At 42.3% G+C, this 13,584-nt stretch overlaps 1 long non-coding RNA gene across 1 annotated transcript in view; it reads right to left on the bottom strand.

Moving 5' to 3' along the window:
* LOC143693421 (uncharacterized) overlaps nucleotides 1–13,026 on the bottom strand; it is a 108,762-nt gene extending 95,736 nt beyond the window's left edge. Inside the window, exon 1 of the long non-coding RNA XR_013181086.1 lies at nucleotides 12,897–13,026. This is a non-coding gene — a long non-coding RNA (uncharacterized LOC143693421). The remainder of the gene's footprint in view (nucleotides 1–12,896) is intronic.
* Between the last annotated feature and the right edge of the window lie 558 nt (nucleotides 13,027–13,584).

Below are 13,584 nucleotides of genomic sequence, written 5' to 3' on the forward strand. Positions count from 1 at the left end.
TTCACAGAGCCCTGAAATCTTTCCCTCCCTCTCACATCATCAGGGCAGGCTGGAGCCTTGCAGGCAGTTGGTGCTTGGCCTTTCATTCCTTCACGTATTTAATAAAAAATATTCCCAGCCACGCTTGCTCCTCCCCAGACTCTTTTCCTTGCAGCTGCCCCAAATAGATGATTCCAGAAAAAGTAAAAATAATCCCAATCCTGACTGTCATCCACTGCTCTCCATTATTTGTTGTGCAAAGGACTGGTTGGAAACATACCACCCATGATTTTCTTGATTGCACCAGCAAAGACCCTTAAAAGAAAACTGTTTTAATACAAAGTTTCTAATCCAAAAGTAACAGGACAATCTTTAAGACTAATTGCACTATTCTTTTATTTTGATGTAGACCAGAGCATAATATAAGAGCAGTTTTCAATTTCACTCAAGTTTTACCCTAGAGTAAGGGTACAAAGTGTTGAGACAGAGTTTCAACATTTCCAAATTTTACCTGTTCTTTCATGGGATAACCCTATACTCAACATGGATTGATTGTCTTATGCTTCCCAGGATCCATCCAAAGTCAAAGTGTTCTGTTTGCTTTTCAAATTATCACTAAATGCTTTTTGGATTGGGGTTGTTTTGTTGCTTTGGGGGTTTCTGATTTTTTGCTTCTAATGAAATTCAGCAGCATGTCTAGCATCTGATTTTTTTCTTCCAATTTCATCCAGAAAAGTACATCTGAAAAATCTTTTGACAGCTTTCAATGAATTCATATTATAATAATAAAAACAGCAACTTAAGTTTCTCATCTGCATTTGAAACAAGATCTTGGAAATATCTCAGGCTCTTTCTCCCGAGAGTTCAGGTGGCCAAATTAGCCCAATAACCACAGTAAGACAAACCTTTAACTTCTTGTGAGGGTTTTACATATGTAAAAATTGTATTAAATTGGTTCTGATGCTTGCAGATGTAGTGATAGCCTAAAATGTTTTACTCTGTGACAGAGAGCAACATTAACAGGAAACAAAGATTTCTGAAAATAAGGGAAAGCATTTTTTATTATTTCGCTTTAGTTTCATTAACTCAAATTATTGATTGACTAATTACAAAACTCCTTTGCAGTACTAAAACTTCTCAGATGATGTCTCTTGAAATGAATTAGCACTATTCCTTTCAGAAAAGCTCAATTTAAAGCATATATAGAGGTCATAAAAGGGGAGAAATTATGTTAACTTCTCAATTTAACCCCAGAGCAGAGGAGGGGCCATGGAGACCAGCACAAAAACCTTGTGGCAGAGTGTGTGTCCAGCCCTTGAGGCAAAGCTGAGAGCCCAAGCAGAGTCCTGCTGTGCTCCACCACAATTTTTAGGACACAGCTCCACACCCACCAGGCAGGAGCTGTGCTGGCTCCCAACCAGACCACCAGCAGCAGCTCCATGGCCTCAACAACTTGTCTGACTTCAGTGGCTGCAGGGGGAATGCTCTGCTCTCCATCAGCCATCTCACACCACCTGCTCCTGCCAGCACCCAGATATTCACTGTGTAGCACTCCAAACAAGAGCCTGCTTCTCTGCCACCATTCACAATCAATCCTGCAAGAGCAACCAGAGCTCATAAAGAACAGCTAATAATTAATTACACTCCAATGGTCTTCCAGCGAGCTCCCATACATCACAGGCTGTTGGATGCTTTTAATCAAAGTGCTTCATTATCATATAGCCATGTATCACTTTTTCTTTTTTTTTTTCAAATAATAGATGACATTTTTATAGCAGTAACCTTAAACTTTCCAGCCACACATCTTTCTAGCAAAGAAATGCCAAGAACAACTACAAATATTATAGCAAAAAATTCTTCCCTTTGGTACATGAAGTGGCATCCATACACTTTGGGGTTCTGGTGGTGGGGAAACAGTGGGTACAATATAATTTCAACAAAACAAATGTGTATGGAAGCTACTTTAAAATAATTTTCCTCCTACCCCCAGCCAGCCAGATCAGGTCCCTGTCTGTCAGCAGAGGGAGGTGCTGCTTAACTCCCTGGTGCAAGACCAATTGTTATTTGGCATCACTCCACATTCCCCAACCTCATTCAATACTGGACAGAAGTGGTCAAAGTTTTCACATTCCTGCAAAATCCTTTCCTGAGGGGACACAGCACAGGGGACAACACAAGACAGGAAAATTTGGGTTATGAGACAACCACCAGTCATGAGGTAAGAATCCTGCCTGCTCACCTGAGCTGTTTAGTTCTCCATTTTTTATTTCAAATAACCCAGAATCCTTCCCCCACATGTTCATTATGGTACCAACAACTCTCTGAAATGCACAACAAAAGTTGTTTGAATAAAGTCCCTACTAAATCATTCCCAGCAGTGGGCTTTCACCCTTCCCCGCCTCCACAAACATTTGTCTCTTTTCAAAGAGTTGGCCTCAAAAAAATGTATCACAGAATAATTTAGGTTGGAAAAGACCTCCAAGATCCTTCCCTGGACACACTCCAGCTCCTCAATGCCTGTTCTGTTGAGAGGGGCCCAGAACTGGATACAAGATTTGAGGTGTGGCCTCATCAACACAGGTGACAATCACTGCCCTGATCTTGCTGGCCACACTATTCCTGATCCTTGGCCTCCTTGGCCACCAGCACCCCCAGCTCCTTTTCCTCTAGGCAACTTCCCATAAAAATCTTTGTGGTGAGGTTTTTTCCCATTTATTTCTCCCCTGCTGTTAATCTGCAGGTAGTTAATACATATTTTTATGGGAATTATACCTATTATGGAAACTTCATTTATTTTGAAGCATAGCAATAACCTGCTAACACTCTCCTGGAAAATTAATTGGCCACAAGCAAATACCTCCAGCCTCTCTGTTCAGAAGTCAAGGGTAAATGGCACACCAAATTCATATTCCAAGACCACATGGCTAGTTTCATGTTCATCACACCCTTCCAAACCTGTTTGGGCTCCTAATGATAAAAATTTCTCACTGGAAAAATTGTGCGGAATACAGCTTTAAAGATCCCAGACACTGTGGAAAGTAAAATAGATCTCAGGCTAGGTAGATACAAGTTATTAAAATAAAGTAAGTGATATAGAAATACTTCAACTGTTGTGCCATAGGACCTCCCCCTTTTCCTTTCCATGGAGACAGAAGGCACATAGCATTTTTCATACATAGGACACTACATGGTTTAAAAACTATGCTCTGAAGGTCAGTTTTTCCCAAAGTGATGCATGGCTTCAAAACTTTTTCTAGGGTACATGGCCTTTGCAGCATGGCCAGTGACTGCTCCTGCGACAAAGCTGCCAAGGAACAGAAAATTGAGATATTGTCTCTGTCAGTTCCCACAATTCCTACATGTTAGACCAAACCAAGGAGAAACACTTCCACTAAATATTTGCATGGAAATGGATGGTTTCCTTCAAGGGACAATGACTCACAAGGAAAAGCAAACAGTTCTCAGCTCCAAAGCACTTTAAATAGTGTGAGTTAAGATGCTTTTCCTCACATAAAGCTCCTCTGGGCCTGAGCAGGCAGAGGATGGAAGTTTCTGCAGCACCATCCACTGTTGCTGGCACTTGGCCTCAATTCTTGGCTGCTTCTGATAGGAAAATGGGCTTTCATCGTGTCCAGGAGCAATCAAGATGTAAAATAAAGAGAAGTATTTTAAGGAATCTTTCTGGTCTCCTCTGTCCACTGTGAAATGAATTTTAAATTGCCCCTTTAGCAAATAAGTTATTTTTACATATATGGGAATAGAAAGGTAAGGAAAAAAATAGGCCAATGCTGAAACAGTGGCACTAAAATTAAGGTACTGAAAACACACACATTTTTACCTTTCATCTTAAAAAAAAAAAAAAAGGAATAGTGTTAGCTTAAAAGCCAACTGGAGAATCTGGGGTATTTTCTATTAACTCAATCACATTTCTTGCCTTACTAGTAATTGTTATCTGGTAGCATTTGGTTCTCAGACTATTTTTCTGGAATGTTTATAAAGTCCAGCTTCCTACAGCCATTCATAAATATGTTTTCCAATCAGAGATATTCAGGTAGCAATGAACAATTAAGCTCAAAATCCTCAAGCTGCAGTGTCCAAGTTCTGGGGAACTGGAATATGGTGCGGTTGAATGAGACAAACCTTGTAGATCCCTTCTAACCATAAATACCCTGATTTTAAACAGCATCCATGCCCTCCAACAGCAGGATGGGCTGCAGGGGGTGCTGTCCATGGTCACAGCTGGCTCTTGGGCAATAATGACAGGAATTCTCTCCCTACAAAACCAGGCAGGTGGAGAACAGCCTTTCCCTAGGCATGCACACTTCTTATCCAGCACTGAAATATTAAATTGCCTCTTGAGCTGCCATTTCTCACCACAGTGACTCCAGCTGGTGCCAAGCACACCAAGGAGGTGAGGGAGCTCCTTTTCCCATGCACAAACAAGAAACAAATCCTTGCCCTCTGATGCTGACTCCTAGACAGCTGTGCCCCCTCCACACTGACAGAAACTGAGAGAAATGTTCACTTCCTGCCACACAAGCACAATTATGGGACAAAGCAGCTGGGAAGAGATGGCTCCTGGGAAGGACTCCCAACACTGGCTAAAGCCTCAAATTTTGGTTCCTGGAAACCACCCCCAGATCTGCTCCACCTCTCCCAGCTCACACAGTCACTGCCTATCCCCTGAATTACAGATTTTGCCCGTGTGAGAAGTTCCACTCTTGGGATTTAACTCCTTGTCATGGTTCCTTCACTGACAGCCCTGAAAAACCTCGATTTTGAGCAGCACTTGGCAACCCTTGAAACCCCATAATCACCTTTGGGTCCTCTCATTACAAATGTTTAAAAGCTAAAAAATGTTTAGACAGGGTCCTGGGGCATGCTCAGTGTGAAATGCCAGCCTGGGCAATTCCAAGAGTGCTCACTTTGGAGGTTCATTTACTGACAGGCTCTCAGACATTTCCACCCTAGGCAGAAGTGGGTCCATGGGGCATAAATCACCTCCTGAAAATTCCTTCCTTCAGATCTGCTATCTGCCAATTGAGAGATGTCATTATTCAAAACAACAAGGCTAAAGAGGTAGAAGGCAGGGGAATAATTCTGAATCAGGAGTATGAAGTTATTGCCACAAACGAAAGGTCATTTCACCAATTATCTCCTGCACATATTTTGTATTAAATCCTGCATTATTAGGTTCACCAGGCTTTCTTCTGATTGCTATAAGGAGAACTGAATATTTATGTAGAGCAAAAGGTTAAATTATAAGTCATCGAAAAATTATGATGATGGATTTCAGTTTAATAAGCAGTGACATAAGGAATAAAATATACATGCATATACATAAAGTAAATATACTGTGCTTAATTGATTGAAAAAAACTGCTTTCCTATTCCAGGTGATCTCCCACCCCTGCAAGGAAAGCAGCATCAGGAAGGGTTTCAGATTAAGCACTATCCCCTGCAGTGATTAGGCACTCCACAGCAAGGCAGTTTAAAAGAGTTTAATTTCCTTTACAATTTACCATTCTGATTGATAAGCCTTTTGTAATTCCATTGTGTTAATATAAAACCACCTCCATTTCCAAATGTTGATACAGAACAGAAGCCACATTTAAAGCAAGATTTTGTGGATGTTTTTCCTCTCCCCTTGCCCATCTCTTGGAGAGCAGGTCCCTGATTTTGCAGAGGAGCTGGAGGGCACCAGGCTCACCTGTGACTGATGGGGCTGGGTGGGGGCCAGGCTGGAGCCCAGGCACAAATCCTGTGGGCTGGCAGTGACAGAGACAGATGCCTCTCTGTAGCTGTGCAGATGGCACCAGCAAGGCATCTCTGGCTCCTCCAACTAGCAAATATTATCCCACCAAGAAGTGTCTCTGAGCAGAGTTAAGAGGAGCAGGGGGGAAAGTATCAGCTTGCCTATCAAGTGGGAGAGATCTGCAGGCAGATTGAACAGCAGAGGATAACAAAATTCGAGTGTTCCAAAAGCAACGATCTGGCCCAGGGGGCTGAAATCTGGGGAAGTGATAAGGAGCTGTAATAGAGTCTATCAGAAGGAGCAGCAGCCTGACACTCAGGGAAACTCACTTGGATGTCTGTTCAGCAGCCCTGGGAGCAGGGGAGAGAGGGAGAAAGGAGCAAATGGGAGCTCTAATACTTGAACCAGCACTAGAAGAGGCTTTCCTGAGCAAACTCTACAGCTGAGCACCACTCACTCTGTAGGAAGAACACAGGAACTGATTACATTAAATTCTGAGTGAAATTCAGTGTGAAATGAGGAAAAAAGACAAAAAAAAAAAAAAAAAAAGGAAAAATAAAGCCAAACAAAAAGGAAAAATAAAGCCCAAAGGGTGATGTCACTATTTACTATCACCAGATCTAAAGCAGCCCAGAAAAGAAGTCACTGATGCATACAGCAGAGAACTTGATCTGGATGAAGTTGGGATGTTGATAAAGCAGCACAGAGCCACACTGACCACTTGGAATTCACTGGGATAATCTCTGGATAAACTCCCCTTACCACCTCCAGCTATCACAAAAAATAAATTTAGAGAAAGTACTAGAGGGGAGTTATTTCTGCTCCAGTCCTGACTAACAGGAGAATAGAAGAGAAGCAATTGAGAATTTGACATATGGGAGTAATAAATAACACTGTGGATTAAAGCAGTCCAAAAAAAAAAAAAAAAGGCATGAGTATATACATACATAATTATTTTAAGCAAAACAGCTTTTCTTCTGATAGAGAGGAACAGAATGCATAGCAAGACCATCACTGCTGTGCCAGAAAGAGGCACTTGAAAACAGAAAGAAACATAAATCATATGTCAAAAACAAGTTTACATGGCTGAGGAATACAAAAGAACCAACATTAATCACAGTGCATTAAAGACAAGACACAAAGCTAACTAGAAAGGGACAAAATGCATCAGGAACAAATTGGCTCACATCTAACAAGAGGAAACAAAGGAAAGCAAGACATTGTCCCTACAGAGAAGATGATGCATTTGCTCTCTTGTGCCAAGGAGTTCACCAAAAGGGGAGGTGTCCCCCTCCTCCTGGAGTAACTAATGGGAGAGCAGCCCAAGGGCTTCCCTTTTCCTCCCTTAGAAGGTCTTTGAAAGGATAAATAGACAGGTACTTCTCTGCAGTTCTTCAGTGCCTCCTTGATCTCCATGGGAAGTTCTCCATTGATAGGGGATAATTAGGGAATTGCACACTGCTAGGATCAGTGGGAGCACACATTTCTGTCTATAGTGGTTACAAAGTGGTAGCTTGGCTCCAATAAAGCCTAAATTAGGGCAGCATTCCCCTATCATTATCTTTGATTTCTCTAGGAAACCAAATAGCAGAGGGGGAACACTGAGCTGTCCTCTCCCATCCAGCTGTGTTTGCACAACTGACAAGGACACAGAGCCCAAACCCTGCTTGCCTCATAAACACACAGAAAATAAGGAAACACACATCTGGAAAAGAAGGAAATTTTTAACAGTGTTGGGAGCTACAGTGCAACCAGTAACAGATCTTGAAAACAAGCTGGTTCTGCAGGACATGTGAGAAAGCACATTTTGAGGCAGCAGAAGCTGCTTTTAATCTTGTATCTCACTGATGTCTTGTGTTGATACACTGTTGTGTTGATATTACAAACATTATAGGAGGATTTCTGAAAATTTTCCTTAAATTTTAAACTAACATACTCTTTGGAAAATTAAACCAATGGAGGATTTCCCTATATTAGCACTGGCTTAAATCAGTTTTCATAGGAGAAGTGCACCAGGAAATACTAGATTAAGTTTATGTTTTCAGAATGCTTAACAGTGCTCACTGCATGAGCAATGCCAGGAATGCACCAGAACCAAGTTTTCAACCATTCACAGTTTAATAAAAGTTACATTTTAAATGGTTGTTATTGAAATGGTAGCTGGAGCCTCCATATTGAAAGAATTTTCCATTTTGTGGAGGGAAAAAAGCTACTCTATCAGAGCTGTATCTCACAAACCCCAACTCCAAAAGCTTACAACTGAAAATGGATTAATATCATCTGATCAGAAGTAGTTATGCAAGGAGATTACTTTGGTTTAATGAAAGAGGCTGTAGACATGAGCCAGATGATTTCCACCTTCCTAGAGGGCAGGTGGTCTACACATTAAAGGGCAGAGAAGTTTTCATTTGCATCAAAAGCCATAAAAACACATCTTGGGAAGGAACAGCACAGAAAACCAAGCAGCAGCCAAGGATCAGATCAGTCAGACATCCATCACAAATTACTTCAGTGTACTTGATGGCTCTCTGGTGCACTTCTTGTTTTTCCAAGTTTCCTCTGCCTTTGTAGTTTGATCAAACTTATCTCAAGATCTCCTAGAAATCAAGCATGAGATGCTGCTGCTGTAAATCACAATCAGGCACCAGAGTGGTGACGTTGGGGAATTCGCTGTCATTATTTGATATCCAATGATTTTCAATACTGCTTTGCTGTAGCAATAATTTGTATTCTTATTAAGATGAATTAAGATCCTCATGTTGTATCATAACATACCCCATTAATACAAAGCATATTTGCAGCTTTATCAGTGATATTCATTTTCCCCAGAAGCCCAACATCCTTGCACTAAAAAGCTTTTAATGTTGTTACCATTCTACTGCATGAACACAATAAATCCTTTCTATGGCTTCCCTCTGTATTATAAAGTATTTTATGTACATTTTGTTCAGCATATATTGGAAACACAAGAGTTGTGTCAATACTGCCCTTGTACTGCTCCTGGCTTTCATACCCAGAGATAACACAGTGCATTAACACACCCCACTGGATTTAGTTGAACAGCTGAGCAATGAGAAGATAACCATTTATAGAAGCTGATATGATGCTGGAGCCACTTGGACCAGGACCAGGCATAGATGCTTTGTGTGATGGGGAACAGGAGACTTTCCCTCTACCCCCACACACTCTTATTTTGACTTGGGAACATGATATACTTTTAAATACACTCTCTTCAAGTAGCATGGTGGAGAAATTTCCTCTCTAAAAAGCAGGAAGCTATTTTTCAAAGGCTACCTTTTAATTTTGAAAGAGACTGCATTCAAGCCAGAAAATCAGCTACCAATATTTTTTAAGTGATCTAAAGCATGACAAGCTTAGCCAGCAATAGAAAACCCATACAATCTATCCACTATTGTCTGAGGGTTAATACAGTTATACCAAGCCTATTACTTCTGAGCCTCCTAATGAAAAATGTTCTATTTAACAAAGTGAACATCAACATCCTGAAGAGGCTCTTCTGCTATCTGTCTTCTACCTTTAATTTTAATTAAGAAAACAAATGGACAGTAAATTTGAAGCAAAGAATCAACATTAATCTCTAAATCAAAACGATTTACATTGAGATTACAATTAATCATATGCATGAAATATCTTATTTAATAGGGTGATGCCCTCAGTTACTTTGTTTAATCACTAAAACAATTCAATTTCCAAAATTAGAATTTGGAACCATTCCAAACATAACCCATTAAGATTATCAATCCAGCAAGTACAGTGACACTGAACCTCTGAAAAATAAACTCTTCAAAAATTTTTATTCCTATGCTGAAGAAAGTAAAGTGGGCCCAGACAGAGTGAACCTCAATTAAAAATAGGGAAGGGTAATGCAACATCTAAACAAGGAGATGACCCCAAGACACTTGCACTGAAACTTGCTGGTGACATTACTCAATCCCCATTCAAATAAAGGCCACTAGGCCAGATTTTAACCTTGAATAAACAAATCAACTCCACAAAATTACTGGATTTACCTCCAGTTACAGTGGGCATGGGTTTGGTTAATTAATAAAGGCAAGATTTTGTCAACATCTTTAATAAAGAGCAGAAAGGACACAGTTTTAGCTTTGCAGTTGGGATCAGCAGCTGTAATGGGGGACACTGCGCAGAGATGAAGTCTTGGCCAGATGCACACACTGACTGTCACCAAAATGTACCAGGGTACACCAGTGATGGCTTCTAAGCCTTTTATTCAGGTTAAACACTTAAAAATGTCTCCTCAGCCACCTTATCCAAACAGAGTTACCATAATCATGGTCTACACTCTGCTGTTGTTAGGGAGAATCACATATCCCTTCCAACAATCTCCTGTTCTCCTCCAAAACAGGTGGAGGCAGGATTTGAGCCGGCAAACCAAAGCAGCCAGCTTTGATTTAGCCTGGCCATAATATTTCAGCCAGCACATCAAAACATGGCTGGAACACTTCATGGAGACATGAATTCACACACACACACACGTTTTTTACCTCCAGCCAAATGCCATAAGTCTTGAGACGCTGCCTCAGCAAGATTAACACAAGACTATTCATTACAGGGATCAATAAGCCGGTCCTCTCAGGGGCTCTTTTCCTCTTGCCCCACTTAGCTTTCCACTCTGTGGCAGGATGGATTTATTTAAAGGATAAAAGTCTTCTTAACTGAAGACTGCCCAATGATTTCTGTTCTTGTCTTGTATTCTAGCACTATGTCTCCAAAATTTAAAAAAAAAAGGAGCAGGGGAGAGAATCAAGAAGAATCTGGGTCATGGTGCTCTGGACACCCCAAAGTGTGTTTGTATGTCTTTGTGTCACATCTTAATAGAGAAGAGCAGTCACATTCTGCTTTCTTACTTAAATGACACTTCTTGTCTAAAAATTCATTTTTCAAGTAGATTTTCCTCACTCTGCATGCTCAGAGTCACCCTGCCAGCAGAGGAGAACAAGTCCTTCTGGCTCCCTGCCCCCTCCACATGCCAAATCTCCTCCAGTGGCACCTCAGCCACCTTCTCCTTTCTTCCTCACACAGCTCCAGCCCCTCCCTGCTCTGCAAATCCGCCAGAAGAGCCAGCAAAGCAAAAAGCACCCCCAGCTCCAAAGCCAGAGCTGGCATTGAAACCCACCCCAGCACATCCCCACCTTCACACAGGCCACCAAGACCCCTGCTATGAGACACTGATCCACCTCAGCCAGGGACAGCCCCAGTCACAAAAGACAATAAAATTCATTGTTACTCTTCAAACCACCAGCCCAGAAGGGGTGAGCAATGCCCCTCCATCCTCATCCTCAGGAAAACACAAGTTTGCCCATTAGAGCAAAGTTCTTCATCCTACAAACTTCTTGAGGTAAAAATGTACTTTTTATGTCACACAACTCTCTCTGGCAGTTCTTTTTGAGAAGATGGCACATGGCTGGTTAGGGAACAGTCCTAACTCTAACTCTTATTTCTCATTTGCTGGAAAACATTATTTTGTTACCTCCAGGGACACTATAGGCTTGCATTTGCCTGGATTGCGGATGTGTGTGGAGGAAGTACCTGCAGTTAATGCTAAAATGGGACAAGCTACTGGAGGGGGCACTATTTTATTTCATTAATAAATAAATAAGTTCTTCTCAGCTTGTCTTCTTGACATATCAACTCCCATCTTGCCTTCAGGCAAGAAATAAAGGATATTAACCAACAAATCAAGTAAACACATTTGTGTGCTGCTTTCAGAGTGCAACCTGATAATGGGTTTCCTAAATAATTCTCGCTTTTGCCAGTGCCAAACCAAAAGAAGGATAAATACAGCAGCAGCCCATCTCACCTCTTCAGAGCATGCAGAGAGATTGAAAGGGAGTCAGGAGCAAAGTATTGGACTGCTCTGCTCCATAAAACCCATGGAGAAAAATTCAGCAAGACAACACAAACACCTGAAACCAAGAAGTGTGACAATAAAGTGACACTTCCTGAAGTGAAGGAGCACTTGTCCTGCCCAGAAGTGCTCATCCCCGTGGAAGCTGTGCCAGCTGCAGCTCCTCAGGATAAGGACAAGGCCCTGCCAGCCACTGAGCCCATGCTCAGCTGGAGGACTCCCAGCCAGCCACGGCCACCCCCATGGGGCTGGGCAGGCCTGATTGATCCCATTCATGGGGAAATGGAACACCTCGTGCTGGGGGAATCCGACTCTGCTCGCTGGCAGGAGAGGCAATGCTGAGCTGGGTGATTAATGGAGAAGAACTGATCCTCCCAGCCCTTGCCACGCAGCCAACTGCTGCCTCAAACAAAGAGGGCTATGTGGAATGCTACCAGGCAGCTACTCAAATCATGCCACAGCTTATAATGCCTCCCCATAGCTCCCCCCCTTCCTTTTTAACAGCTACTTATGGGCTAAACAACCTCTTTTTATACACATTTTTAAGACTGACAGCGAGAAAACATCCCTGAGGTACCGCAGCCTTATCCAGCCAGCTACCCCCAGATCACATCTCCCTTTCTCTCAGAAACAAGGCCATGAGAAGTTTTCAGAAAAATCCAGAGGATTTTTTTCCAGCCAAAGAAACTCCTCCAAAGAATAGAGACAGATGGAGGGACATTTTGTGAAGCTTCCTTGTCGAGAGAGCCAACAGGTAAGGAAGGAACAGGAGGATGTGCAGAGCTTTCAGGGCTGAAGTGTGCTCTGTTAAAACCCAGCTTGGACTAGACACAATGAAGAATTATTGTTGCCTTTTGGCAGTACTCATCACATCCATGTGAATTTATTTTTTTTCTTCAATCTTGGTACATTTTTTCCCTGAATTAATTCCATGGCATGGTGAGGCAGGAGAGTGGCACCAACAATCCCTCCGTAAAGGGCAGGAGCACACCTCTCCTTCAGGTTTGACCCTCAAATCTCATTAATTGCCGCAGCATCCTCAGGGCCCGATGTTTGCACACGCCGCTCCCGAAAGGAGAAGGGAGGGAGAGGAGATGAGCACACCCCACACGAACAGAAGGCTGACTGCTCCATCTGGCTCCCTTCCACCCTCTCCCTCAGAGTCCCCAGGGCAAAGCTCTGCTAACAAAAAGGGGCTCTGCAAATACCACGCGAGATAAGCACGGTAGCACACACGCAGCTTTTGGCATCTGTTTATCATTAAAGATAACCTCACCTGGATGGCTGGGGAAATGGCCCACCTGCTCTTTAAAGATAGGTTTCATCTCTTCTCTCACAGCAAACTGCCTGTGCTGAGTGATGCTTTAAAAATATACCAAGACATGGTGCTAACACTGAAGCATTTCCTTACCCAGCCAGGCAGGGATAAGATCTGCATCTCACAAAAGGCCAACATATGGTGCTGATACCTCCCTGATTATGTCAACATTTATTAGTTAAGTAAAAATCACCAGCCTTCTTTAAAGGAAGGAGCCCAGATGCCTGCAATTAATATTTCTCCACTCCACCAAAGAAACTGTAATGCAATTCCTAACGTCTCTACTTGAGAAGGCTCAAAACTCACAAATTATGTCATTAGAAACTGCAACAGGGTAACGAGAGGCTCAGTATAATGTATTTTCATTAGCCAAGGCTAATTGGAGCCAAATGAGTAAAACAATGCAGGGAGGGCAAAGCAACAGAAATCCTTGGGTCTTTAGGAGCCGAAATAAATGAGGGTAATCAGTGGTGTATGCAGAATACAGCATGTTCAATTAATATAGATGGGAGAGCAGTGAACTGCGGCGCTCTGCCGGGGCACAGGCGGGAGCTGGTGGGCAGCACATGTCTCCTGGTGCTGTGCAAACACCAGCAGGATGAGACAGGGAGGATGCTCAGGTCTGAGACACCCAAACCAACAGGAT

Source organism: Agelaius phoeniceus, chromosome 2 (genome assembly GCF_051311805.1).
Source record: "Agelaius phoeniceus isolate bAgePho1 chromosome 2, bAgePho1.hap1, whole genome shotgun sequence".
Taxonomy (NCBI): domain Eukaryota; kingdom Metazoa; phylum Chordata; class Aves; order Passeriformes; family Icteridae; genus Agelaius; species Agelaius phoeniceus.